This window comes from Triturus cristatus, chromosome 10, assembly GCF_964204655.1.
Source record: "Triturus cristatus chromosome 10, aTriCri1.1, whole genome shotgun sequence".
NCBI lineage: Eukaryota > Metazoa > Chordata > Amphibia > Caudata > Salamandridae > Triturus > Triturus cristatus.
In genome coordinates this window covers 845,756,829-845,768,887 of record NC_140593.1, presented here as the reverse complement: position 1 = coordinate 845,768,887, position 12,059 = coordinate 845,756,829, and the positions used below count along the sequence as shown (strand labels likewise).

The 12,059-nt window shown below is 47.1% G+C and overlaps 14 non-coding genes across 14 annotated transcripts; all 14 read right to left on the bottom strand.

Annotated features, from left to right (window-relative positions):
- Window positions 1–1,213: 1,213 nt before the first annotated feature.
- On the bottom strand, window positions 1,214–1,285 carry TRNAP-AGG (transfer RNA proline (anticodon AGG)). Its single transcript has one exon. It is a non-coding gene; the product is annotated as a tRNA-Pro (tRNA).
- Window positions 1,286–2,172: 887 nt separating this feature from the next.
- TRNAP-UGG (transfer RNA proline (anticodon UGG)) lies at window positions 2,173–2,244 on the bottom strand. Its single transcript has one exon. It is a non-coding gene; the product is annotated as a tRNA-Pro (tRNA).
- Window positions 2,245–3,179: 935 nt separating this feature from the next.
- TRNAL-CAA (transfer RNA leucine (anticodon CAA)) lies at window positions 3,180–3,291 on the bottom strand. Its single transcript has 2 exons — window positions 3,254–3,291; window positions 3,180–3,225 (listed from the first exon to the last, which is right to left on the bottom strand). It is a non-coding gene; the product is annotated as a tRNA-Leu (tRNA).
- Window positions 3,292–3,580: 289 nt separating this feature from the next.
- TRNAV-AAC (transfer RNA valine (anticodon AAC)) lies at window positions 3,581–3,653 on the bottom strand. Its single transcript has one exon. It is a non-coding gene; the product is annotated as a tRNA-Val (tRNA).
- Window positions 3,654–4,039: 386 nt separating this feature from the next.
- Window positions 4,040–4,111, bottom strand: TRNAP-AGG (transfer RNA proline (anticodon AGG)). The gene has a single exon. It is a non-coding gene; the product is annotated as a tRNA-Pro (tRNA).
- A 429-nt stretch (window positions 4,112–4,540) lies between these two features.
- TRNAV-UAC (transfer RNA valine (anticodon UAC)) lies at window positions 4,541–4,613 on the bottom strand. The gene has a single exon. It is a non-coding gene; the product is annotated as a tRNA-Val (tRNA).
- Window positions 4,614–4,998: 385 nt separating this feature from the next.
- TRNAP-CGG (transfer RNA proline (anticodon CGG)) lies at window positions 4,999–5,070 on the bottom strand. The gene has a single exon. It is a non-coding gene; the product is annotated as a tRNA-Pro (tRNA).
- A 1,338-nt stretch (window positions 5,071–6,408) lies between these two features.
- Window positions 6,409–6,481, bottom strand: TRNAV-UAC (transfer RNA valine (anticodon UAC)). The gene has a single exon. It is a non-coding gene; the product is annotated as a tRNA-Val (tRNA).
- Window positions 6,482–6,867: 386 nt separating this feature from the next.
- Window positions 6,868–6,939, bottom strand: TRNAP-AGG (transfer RNA proline (anticodon AGG)). The gene has a single exon. It is a non-coding gene; the product is annotated as a tRNA-Pro (tRNA).
- Window positions 6,940–7,368: 429 nt separating this feature from the next.
- Window positions 7,369–7,441, bottom strand: TRNAV-UAC (transfer RNA valine (anticodon UAC)). Its single transcript has one exon. It is a non-coding gene; the product is annotated as a tRNA-Val (tRNA).
- Window positions 7,442–7,826: 385 nt separating this feature from the next.
- TRNAP-CGG (transfer RNA proline (anticodon CGG)) lies at window positions 7,827–7,898 on the bottom strand. Its single transcript has one exon. It is a non-coding gene; the product is annotated as a tRNA-Pro (tRNA).
- Window positions 7,899–9,234: 1,336 nt separating this feature from the next.
- TRNAV-AAC (transfer RNA valine (anticodon AAC)) lies at window positions 9,235–9,307 on the bottom strand. Its single transcript has one exon. It is a non-coding gene; the product is annotated as a tRNA-Val (tRNA).
- A 1,345-nt stretch (window positions 9,308–10,652) lies between these two features.
- Window positions 10,653–10,724, bottom strand: TRNAP-CGG (transfer RNA proline (anticodon CGG)). Its single transcript has one exon. It is a non-coding gene; the product is annotated as a tRNA-Pro (tRNA).
- Window positions 10,725–11,659: 935 nt separating this feature from the next.
- TRNAL-CAA (transfer RNA leucine (anticodon CAA)) lies at window positions 11,660–11,771 on the bottom strand. Its single transcript has 2 exons — window positions 11,734–11,771; window positions 11,660–11,705 (listed from the first exon to the last, which is right to left on the bottom strand). It is a non-coding gene; the product is annotated as a tRNA-Leu (tRNA).
- Between the last annotated feature and the right edge of the window lie 288 nt (window positions 11,772–12,059).

Below are 12,059 nucleotides of genomic sequence, written 5' to 3'. Positions count from 1 at the left end.
GGACCAATGACAATCTGCTCCTCCCACATAACCAGGAAGCCCTGTTGAACATGTCTGCCTGTGTTGTTGCAGGGACAGTGCCTTCTCCGCCCAAAAGGTGGCAGGAGAGCCTCACAACAAAGATTGGATCAACTGCTTAATGAGAAACCAGCACAGCAGTTAGTGTTATGGAGTGCAAATTTAACGGAAGGTGTGCCTGAGGTGTCCCTTCCAGGAATACATGGAATTGTGATTGAGGGCCCAGCCTGATCGTTGGTGGATTTCTCGTCATATGTTACAGGTCCGTGCAAAGATTGTGGTGTGTGGGGAATGCACTGCAAAAAACAGGACGATTTAAGGGTGTAAAAGAGACCTGTCAGAAGTGGGATTTGAACCCACACCTCCATGAGGAGACCAGAAGTCTCAGTTGCACTGAAGATCAAGCTCTCTTGAGTCTGGCGCCTTAGACCACTCGGCCATCCTGACAGCCCTGGCTATGTACAGGTCTGACTCTTCTGTCTGCACTTGCCAATGTTTGCACTTACAGCGTTCGCAGCAATGTCACAGGTGTAAAGGCCCCACAATACAACATGGCATGATAAAAAAAAAAGCTAGGCACAAGAGCGACCACTGATGGATGCGGATTACTTTGTTTCGTCTTGGAAAAGTAAAGGAAGTTTCCCACGGCTCGCTGGGTTCATGGACCGCCTCTTCTTAAGCTTGCATTGAGATATTAAGGTTTTAGAGGGTGCACATAAAAGCAGCTCATGCACAGTGTTTCTGCCCGGTCTCGAACCGGGGACCTTACGCGTGTTAGGCGAACGTGATGACCACTACACTACAGAAACTAACTTGCTGTGTTTTACTGTTAGAGCAAGGTTCCTCTCAAGGATTCTCTCTACTTCTATTCTGCTGTATCAGCAGCCACTCAGAAAGCGAGGAGCAAGTGTGAAAACTGCAGAGATATCAGCCAACATGCTTGCAATTAGACGTATTAAAAATTTACTTATGCAGGCATGGACAGACAAATATCTGATGCCTAAATGCCAGCAAGTACAGCTTGGGAAAGCATCACCTAGGACACACACAGACTAAGCATGAAGGCAGAAAAAGCATGGATATCTGTTTTTCTTCTGAGGTTCAAAATAATTTGTGCAACAATGCGCCGAGTGTAATGAGAAATAGTAAGGCATTGTCAGTTTTGAGTAGGATTCGTATGTTTACCTCTAAAAAAGGGCTCGTCCGGGATTTGAACCCGGGACCTCTCGCACCCTAAGCGAGAATCATACCCCTAGACCAACGAGCCGAGGCACACAAGAGTCACCTTTTGCACCGGCTCCGGGGGTTATTGGCAGCGAGTTGGTGAATGATTCACCCAAAGCAAGCAACTGCACATGCTGCTCTCTTCTGCAATATGGTTGCTGTCTTTTCCATGGCCGTCATCGAACAAGAAATGAAAATACCTCCATCCTTCAGACATTTTGTTTGCTCTAGGTGTATGCTCTCGGTGAGGACAATAAAACAATTTCTGCTCTCATGCCTTGCTTTCATCAAGTAGGCCCACCCTTCAGTACAAAAGGACGTGCAAACGAATGGCGCAAACTATCGTCACTTCTCTTTTTGAGCTGTCACTGATGCCCCTGGAGCACAGTACGTCACGCTGGTGAGGGATAGACAGCTTCCATTATCTCAGCTTTCCTATAAGTTGAGAGAGTAAATGCAAACAATAAGCTGCTGTTTCTGCCCGGTCTCGAATCAGGGACCTTTCGCGTGTAAAGCGAACGTGATAACCACTACACCACAGAAACAGATACTCTTGCAGCAATCTTCTTGGCATGTAGTGGGCTGGAAAGCACAGACCAAGGGCCAATGTCCATGAAGCTCAATGTTGGACCCTCCTTACCCGATCTCTTTCTTTGGAAGAAAGGAACGAGGACCACTTTTATTCCAAAAGGCGATTTTAAAACCATACCTGAAATCACGCTAGAAAAACACTTTGAATTTAATGTTCCTACACTGATGGTCCACCCCAGAAAAGCAGTTGCAAAGAAGTCCAGCACTGAAATTCTATACGCCAAAAGTGGGAAACAGCGTGCAGGGAAAGGAACTTTCTCACCATACACGGCGTCTTATAGCATTGAAAAGAAGAAATGGTCCTATATAATAAGCAGCCTAAAAATAATTCCACAACATGGGCTCGTCCGGGATTTGAACCCGGGACCTCTCGCACCCAAAGCGAGAATCATACCCCTAGACCAACGAGCCTGATTCCCCTGTCAGCAATTTGAACAATTTCTGATGCGTCTTTCAGAAACAAAGCAGTGCTATTTGGCTGCTCTCTCTCTATGTGAGCCACACAAAGTCATGTTTTCTCTCAAGGTGTTGTTTTTTTCACTCTTGCAAAGAAGGGATCAGCCGATATCCTAGCTGCCAGTGAGCAGAAAAAAAGGACTGATGAGAACTGCAGGCACTTTCTGGCACTTGTACTTCTCTGCAAGTCCTGGACCCTTGCCCCATTAATTTCCACCCCAGAAGCAAGGGAGGGCCTGCCAATTCTTGCTCCTAAGAAAGAGGCGTTTGATTCTTGGATTCAAACACACTCACTCAGCGCTCGATGTCTCGATCAGGCGAGATTTATATGAGTGGCTCGCAGGACTGAAACACTCACCTGGGAGACCCAGGGTGGCTGAATTCCCAGAATGGCCATTGTTGGGCAAGTCACCTCCTTTCCTCCTGCCTCAATCTAGAATTGGCTGCAAATCACAAGATAGAGTTCAATGTCCGTGTGTACTGCCTACTCCCAGCTACCTCTCTGTCTTCCTTATGTAAATTAAAATTCGCAAGGGGGGACCAATGACAATCTGCTCCTCCCACATAACCAGGAAGCCCTGTTGAACATGTCTGCCTGTGTTGTTGCAGGGACAGTGCCTTCTCCGCCCAAAAGGTGGCAGGAGAGCCTCACAACAAAGATGGGATCAACTGCTTAATGAGAAACCAGCACAGCAGTTAGTGTGATGGAGTGCAAATTTAACGGAAGGTGTGCCTGAGGTGTCCCTTCCAGGAATACATGGAATTGTGATTGAGGGCCCAGCCTGATCGTTGGTGGATTTCTCGTCATATGTTACAGGTCCGTGCAAAGATTGTGGTGTGTGGGGAATGCACTGCAAAAAACAGGACGATTTAAGGGTGTAAAAGAGACCTGTCAGAAGTGGGATTTGAACCCACGCCTCCATGAGGAGACCAGAAGTCTCAGTTGCACTGAAGATCAAGCTCTCTTGAGTCTGGCGCCTTAGACCACTCGGCCATCCTGACAGCCCTGGCTATGTACAGGTCTGACTCTTCTGTCTGCACTTGCCAATGTTTGCACTTACAGCGTTCGCAGCAATGTCACAGGTGTAAAGGCCCCACAATACAACATGGCATGATAAAAAAAAAAGCTAGGCACAAGAGCGACCACTGATGGATGCGGATTACTTTGTTTCGTCTTGGAAAAGTAAAGGAAGTTTCCCACGGCTCGCTGGGTTCATGGACCGCCTCTTCTTAAGCTTGCATTGAGATAATAAGGTTTTAGAGGGTGCACATAAAAGCAGCTCATGCACAGTGTTTCTGCCCGGTCTCGAACCGGGGACCTTTCGCGTGTTAGGCGAACGTGATGACCACTACACTACAGAAACTAACTTGCTGTGTTTTACTGTTAGAGCAAGGTTCCTCTCAAGGATTCTCTCTACTTCTATTCTGCTGTATCAGCAGCCACTCAGAAAGCGAGGAGCAAGTGTGAAAACTGCAGAGATATCAGCCAACATGCTTGCAATTAGACGTATTAAAAATGTACTTATGCAGGCATCGACAGACAAATATCTGATGCCTAAATGCCAGCAAGTACAGCTTGGGAAAGCATCACCTGGGACACACACAGACTAAGCATGAAGGCAGAAAAAGCATGGATATCCGTTTTTCTTCTGAGGTTCAAAATAATTTGTGCAACAATGCGCCGAGTGTAATGAGAAATAGTCAGGCATTGTCAGTTTTGAGTAGGATTCGTATGTTTACCTCTAAAAAAGGGCTCGTCCGGGATTTGAACCCGGGACCTCTCACACCCTAAGCGAGAATCATACCCCTAGACCAACGAGCCGAGGCACAGAAGAGTCACCTTTTGCACCGGCTCCGGGGGTTATTGGCAGCGAGTTGGTGAATGATTCACCCAAAGCAAGCAACTGCACATGCTGCTCTCTTCTGCAATATGGTTGCTGTCTTTTCCATGGCCGTCATCGAACAAGAAATGAAAATACCTCCATCCTTCAGACATTTTGTTTGCTCTAGGTGTATGCTCTCGGTGAGGACAATAAAACAATTTCTGCTCTCATGCCTTGCTTTCATCAAGTAGGCCCACCCTTCAGTTCAAAAGGACGTGCAAACGAATGGCGCAAACTATCGTCACTTCTCTTTTTGAGCTGTCACTGATGCCGCTGGAGCACAGTACGTCACGCTGGTGAGGGATAGACAGCTTCCATTATCTCAGCTTTCCTATAAGTTGAGAGAGTAAATGCAAACAATAAGCTGCTGTTTCTGCCCGGTCTCGAACCAGGGACCTTTCGCGTGTAAAGCGAACATGATAACCACTACACCACAGAAACAGATACTCTTGCAGCAATCTTCTTGGCATGTAGTGGGCTGGAAAGCACAGACCAAGGGCCAATGTCCATGAAGCTCAACGTTGGACCCTCCTTACCCGATCTCTTTCTTTGGAAGAAAGGAACGAGGACCACTTTTATTCCAAAAGGCGATTTTAAAACCATACCTGAAATCACGCTAGAAAAACACTTTGAATTTAATGTTCCTACACTGATGGTCCACCCCAGAAAAGCAGTTGCAAAGAAGTCCGGCACTGAAATTCTATACGCCAAAAGTGGGAAACAGCGTGCAGGGAAAGGAACTTTCTCACCATACACGGCGTCTTATAGCATTGAAAAGAAGAAATGATCCTATATAATAAGCAGCCTAAAAATAATTCCACAACATGGGCTCGTCCGGGATTTGAACCCGGGACCTCTCGCACCCGAAGCGAGAATCATACCCCTAGACCAACGAGCCTGATTCCCCTATCAGCAATTTGAACAATTTCTGATGCGTCTTTCAGAAACACAGCAGTGCTATTTGGCTGCTCTCTCTCTATGTGAGCCACACAAAGTCATGTTTTCTCTCAAGGTGTTGTTTTTTTCACTCTTGCAAGGAAGGGATCAGCCGATATCCTAGCTGCCAGTGAGCAGAAAAAAGGCACTGATGAGAACTGCAGGCACTTTCTGGCACTTGTACTTCTCTGCAAGTCCTGGACCCTTGCCCCATAAACTTCCACCCCAGAAGCAAGGGAGGGCCTGCCAATTCTTGCTTCTAAGAAAGAAGCGTTTGATTCTTGGATTCAAACATGCTCACTCAGCACTCAATGAGGCTCGATCAGGCGAGATTTATATGAGTGGCTCGCAGGACTGAAACACTCACCTGGGAGACCCAGGGTGGCTGAATTCCCAGAATGGCCATTGTTGGGCAAGTCACCTCCTTTCCTCCTGCCTCAATCTAGAATTGGCTGCAAATCACAAGATAGAGTTCAATGTCCGTGTGTACTGCCTACTCCCAGCTACCTCTCTGTCTTCCTTATGTAAATTAAAATTCGCAAGGGGGGACCAATGACAATCTGCTCCTCCCACATAACCAGGAAGCCCTGTTGAACATGTCTGCCTGTGTTGTTGCAGGGACAGTGCCTTCTCCGCCCAAAAGGTGGCAGGAGAGCCTCACAACAAAGATGGGATCAACTGCTTAATGAGAAACCAGCACAGCAGTTAGTGTGATGGAGTGCAAATTTAATGGAAGGTGTGCCTGAGGTGTCCCTTCCAGGAATACATGGAATTGTGATTGAGGGCCCAGCCTGATCGTTGGTGGATTTCTCGTCATATGTTACAGGTCCGTGCAAAGATTGTGGTGTGTGGGGAATGCACTGCAAAAAACAGGACGATTTAAGGGTGTAAAAGAGACCTGTCAGAAGTGGGATTTGAACCCACGCCTCCATGAGGAGACCAGAAGTCTCAGTTGCACTGAAGATCAAGCTCTCTTGAGTCTGGTGCCTTAGACCACTCGGCCATCCTGACAGCCCTGGCTATGTACAGGTCTGACTCTTCTGTCTGCACTTGCCAATGTTTGCACTTACAGCGTTCGCAGCAATGTCACAGGTGTAAAGGCCCCACAATACAACATGGCATGATAAAAAAAAAAGCTAGGCACAAGAGCGACCACTGATGGATGCGGATTACTTTGTTTCGTCTTGGAAAAGTAAAGGAAGTTTCCCACGGCTCGCTGGGTTCATGGACCGCCTCTTCTTAAGCTTGCATTGAGATAATAAGGTTTTAGAGGGTGCACATAAAAGCAGCTCATGCACAGTGTTTCTGCCCGGTCTCGAACCGGGGACCTTTCGCGTGTAAGGCGAACGTGATGACCACTACACTACAGAAACTAACTTGCTGTGTTTTACTGTTAGAGCAAGGTTCCTCTCAAGGATTCTCTCTACTTCTATTCTGCTGTATCAGCAGCCACTCAGAAAGCGAGGAGCAAGTGTGAAAACTGCAGAGATATCAGCCAACATGCTTGCAATTAGACGTATTAAAAATTTACTTATGCAGGCATCGACAGACAAATATCTGATGCCTAAATGCCAGCAAGTACAGCTTGGGAAAGCATCACCTGGGACACACACAGACTAAGCATGAAGGCAGAAAAAGCATGGATATCCGTTTTTCTTCTGAGGTTCAAAATAATTTGTGCAACAATGCGCCGAGTGTAATGAGAAATAGTCAGGCATTGTCAGTTTTGAGTAGGATTCGTATGTTTACCTCTAAAAAAGGGCTCGTCCGGGATTTGAACCCGGGACCTCTCGCACCCTAAGCGAGAATCATACCCCTAGACCAACGAGCCGAGGCACACAAGAGTCACCTTTTGCACCGGCTCCGGGGGTTATTGGCAGCGAGTTGGTGAATGATTCACCCAAAGCAAGCAACTGCACATGCTGCTCTCTTCTGCAATATGGTTGCTGTCTTTTCCATGGCCGTCATCGAACAAGAAATGAAAATACCTCCATCCTTCAGACATTTTGTTTGCTCTAGGTGTATGCTCTCGGTGAGGACAATAAAACAATTTCTGCTCTCATGCCTTGCTTTCATCAAGTAGGCCCACCCTTCAGTACAAAATGACGTGCAAACGAATGGCGCAAACTATCGTCACTTCTCTTTTTGAGCTGTCACTGATGCCCCTGGAGCACAGTACGTCACGCTGGTGAGGGATAGACAGCTTCCATTATCTCAGCTTTCCCATAAGTTGAGAGAGTAAATGCAAACAATAAGCTGCTGTTTCTGCCCGGTCTCGAACCAGGGACCTTTCGCGTGTAAAGCGAACGTGATAACCACTACACCACAGAAACAGATACTCTTGCAGCAATCTTCTTGGCATGTAGTGGGCTGGAAAGCACAGACCAAGGGCCAATGTCCATGAAGCTCAACGTTGGACCCTCCTTACCCGATCTCTTTCTTTGGAAGAAAGGAACGAGGACCACTTTTATTCCAAAAGGCGATTTTAAAACCATACCTGAAATCACACTAGAAAAACACTTTGAATTTAATGTTCCTACACTGATGGTCCACCCCAGAAAAGCAGTTGCAAAGAAGTCCGGCACTGAAATTCTATACGCCAAAAGTGGGAAACAGCGTGCAGGGAAAGGAACTTTCTCACCATACACGGCGTCTTATAGCATTGAAAAGAAGAAATGGTCCTATATAATAAGCAGCCTAAAAATAATTCCACAACATGGGCTCGTCCGGGATTTGAACCCGGGACCTCTCGCACCCGAAGCGAGAATCATACCCCTAGACCAACGAGCCTGGTTCCTCTGTTGGCAATTTGAACAATTTCTGATGCGTCTTTCAGAAACAAAGCAGTGCTATTTGGCTGCTCTCTCTCTATGTGAGCCACACAAAGTCATGTTTTCTCTCAAGGTGTTGTTTTTTTCACTCTTGCAAGGAAGGGATGAGCCGATATCCTAGCTGCCAGTGAGCAGAAAAAAGGCACTGATGAGAACTGCAGGCACTTTCTGGCACTTATACTTCTCTGCAAGTCCTGGACCCTTGCCCCATTAATTTCCACCCCAGAAGCAAGGGAGGGCCTGCCAATTCTTGCTCCTAAGAAAGAGGCGTTTGATTCTTGGATTCAAACACGCTCACTCAGCGCTCGATGTCTCGATCAGGCGAGATTTATATGAGTGGCTCACAGGACTGAAACACTCACCTGGGAGACCCAGGGTGGCTGAATTCCCAGAATGGCCATTGTTGGGCAAGTCACCTCCTTTCCTCCTGCCTCAATCTAGAATTGGCTGCAAATCACAAGATAGAGTTCAATGTCCGTGTGTACTGCCTACTCCCAGCTACCTCTCTGTCTTCCTTATGTAAATTAAAATTCGCAAGGGGGGACCAATGACAATCTGCTCCTCCCACATAACCAGGAAGCCCTGTTGAACATGTCTGCCTGTGTTGTTGCAGGGACAGTGCCTTCTCTGCCCAAAAGGTGGCAGGAGAGCCTCACAACAAAGATGGGATCAACTGCTTAATGAGAAACCAGCACAGCAGTTAGTGTGATGGAGTGCAAATTTAACGGAAGGTGTGCCTGAGGTGTCCCTTCCAGGAATACATGGAATTGTGATTGAGGGCCCAGCCTGATCGTTGGTGGATTTCTCGTCATATGTTACAGGTCCGTGCAAAGATTGTGGTGTGTGGGGAATGCACTGCAAAAAACAGGACGATTTAAGGGTGTAAAAGAGACCTGTCAGAATTGGGATTTGAACCCACGCCTCCATGAGGAGACCAGAAGTCTCAGTTGCACTGAAGATCAAGCTCTCTTGAGTCTGGCGCCTTAGACCACTCGGCCATCCTGACAGCCCTGGCTATGTACAGGTCTGACTCTTCTGTCTGCACTTGCCAATGTTTGCACTTACAGCGTTCGCAGCAATGTCACAGGTGTAAAGGCCCCACAATACAACATGGCATGATAAAAAAAAAAGCTAGGCACAAGAGCGACCACTGATGGATGCGGATTACTTTGTTTCGTCTTGGAAAAGTAAAGGAAGTTTCCCACGGCTCGCTGGGTTCATGGACCGCCTCTTCTTAAGCTTGCATTGAGATAATAAGGTTTTAGAGGGTGCACATAAAAGCAGCTCATGCACAGTGTTTCTGCCCGGTCTCGAACCGGGGACCTTTCGCGTGTTAGGCGAACGTGATGACCACTACACTACAGAAACTAACTTGCTGTGTTTTACTGTTAGAGCAAGGTTCCTCTCAAGGATTCTCTCTACTTCTATTCTGCTGTATCAGCAGCCACTCAGAAAGCGAGGAGCAAGTGTGACAACTGCAGAGATATCAGCCAACATGCTTGCAATTAGACGTATTAAAAATTTACTTATGCAGGCATCGACAGACAAATATCTGATGCCTAAATGCCAGCAAGTACAGCTTGGGAAAGCATCACCTGGGACACACACAGACTAAGCATGAAGGCAGAAAAAGCATGGATATCCGTTTTTCTTCTGAGGTTCAAAATAATTTGTGCAACAATGCGCCGAGTGTAATGAGAAATAGTCAGGCATTGTCAGTTTTGAGTAGGATTCGCATGTTTACCTCTAAAAAAAGGCTTGTCCGGGATTTGAACCCGGGACCTCTCGCACCCTAAGCGAGAATCATACCCCTAGACCAACGAGCCGAGGCACACAAGAGTCACCTTCTGCACCGGCTCCGGGGGTTATTGGCAGCGAGTTGGTGAATGATTCACCCAAAGCAAGCAACTGCACATGCTGCTCTCTTCTGCAATATGGTTGCTGTCTTTTCCATGGCCGTCATCGAACAAGAAATGAAAATACCTCCATCCTTCAGACATTTTGTTTGCTCTAGGTGTATGCTCTCGGTGAGGACAATAAAACAATTTCTGCTCTCATGCCTTGCTTTCATCAAGTAGGCCCACCCTTCAGTACAAAAGGACGTGCAAACGAATGGCGCAAACTATCGTCACTTCTCTTTTTGAGCTGTCACTGATGCCCCTGGAGCACAGTACGTCACGCTGGTGAGGGATAGACAGCTTCCATTATCTCAGCTTTCCTATAAGTTGAGAGAGTAAATGCAAACAATAAGCTGCTGTTTCTGCACGGTCTCAAACCAGGGACCTTTCGCGTGTAAAGCGAACGTGATAACCACTACACCACAGAAACAGATACTCTTGCAGCAATCTTCTTGGCATGTAGTGGGCTGGAAAGCACAGACCAAGGGCCAATGTCCATGAAGCTCAACGTTGGACCCTCCTTACCCGATCTCTTTCTTTGGAAGAAAGGAACGAGGACCACTTTTATTCCAAAAGGCGATTTTAAAACCATACCTGAAATCACGCTAGAAAAACACTTTGAATTTAATGTTCCTACACTGATGGTCCACCCCAGAAAAGCAGTTGCAAAGAAGTCCGGCACTGAAATTCTATACGCCAAAAGTGGGAAACAGCGTGCAGGGAAAGGAACTTTCTCACCATACACGGCGTCTTATAGCATTGAAAAGAAGAAATGGTCCTATATAATAAGCAGCCTAAAAATAATTCCACAACATGGGCTCGTCCGGGATTTGAACCCGGGACCTCTCGCACCCGAAGCGAGAATCATACCCCTAGACCAACGAGCCTGATTCCCCTGTCAGCAATTTGAACAATTTCTGATGCGTCTTTCAGAAACAAAGCAGTGCTATTTGGCTGCTCTCTCTCTATGTGAGCCACACAAAGTCATGTTTTCTCTCAAGGTGTTGTTTTTTTCACTCTTGCAAGGAAGGGATGAGCCGATATCCTAGCTGCCAGTGAGCAGAAAAAAGGCACTGATGAGAACTGCAGGCACTTTCTGGCACTTGTACTTCTCTGCAAGTCCTGGACCCTTGCCCCATTAATTTCCACCCCAGAAGCAAGGGAGGGCCTGCCAATTCTTGCTCCTAAGAAAGAGGCGTTTGATTCTTGGATTCAAACACGCTCACTCAGCGCTCGATGTCTCGATCAGGCGAGATTTATATGAGTGGCTCACAGGACTGAAACACTCACCTGGGAGACCCAGGGTGGCTGAATTCCCAGAATGGCCATTGTTGGGCAAGTCACCTCCTTTCCTCCTGCCTCAATCTAGAATTGGCTGCAAATCACAAGATAGAGTTCAATGTCCGTGTGTACTGCCTACTCCCAGCTACCTCTCTGTCTTCCTTATGTAAATTAAAATTCGCAAGGGGGGACCAATGACAATCTGCTCCTCCCACATAACCAGGAAGCCCTGTTGAACATGTCTGCCTGTGTTGTTGCAGGGACAGTGCCTTCTCTGCCCAAAAGGTGGCAGGAGAGCCTCACAACAAAGATGGGATCAACTGCTTAATGAGAAACCAGCACAGCAGTTAGTGTGATGGAGTGCAAATTTAACGGAAGGTGTGCCTGAGGTGTCCCTTCCAGGAATACATGGAATTGTGATTGAGGGCCCAGCCTGATCGTTGGTGGATTTCTCGTCATATGTTACAGGTCCGTGCAAAGATTGTGGTGTGTGGGGAATGCACTGCAAAAAACAGGACGATTTAAGGGTGTAAAAGAGACCTGTCAGAAGTGGGATTTGAACCCACGCCTCCATGAGGAGACCAGAAGTCTCAGTTGCACTGAAGATCAAGCTCTCTTGAGTCTGGCGCCTTAGACCACTCGGCCATCCTGACAGCCCTGGCTATGTACAGGTCTGACTCTTCTGTCTGCACTTGCCAATGTTTGCACTTACAGCGTTCGCAGCAATGTCACAGGTGTAAAGGCCCCACAATACAACATGGCATGATAAAAAAAAAAGCTAGGCACAAGAGCGACCACTGATGGATGCGGATTACTTTGTTTCGTCTTGGAAAAGTAAAGGAAGTTTCCCACGGCTCGCTGGGTTCATGGACCGCCTCTTCTTAAGCTTGCATTGAGATAATAAGGTTTTAGAGGGTGCACATAAAAGCAGCTCATGCACA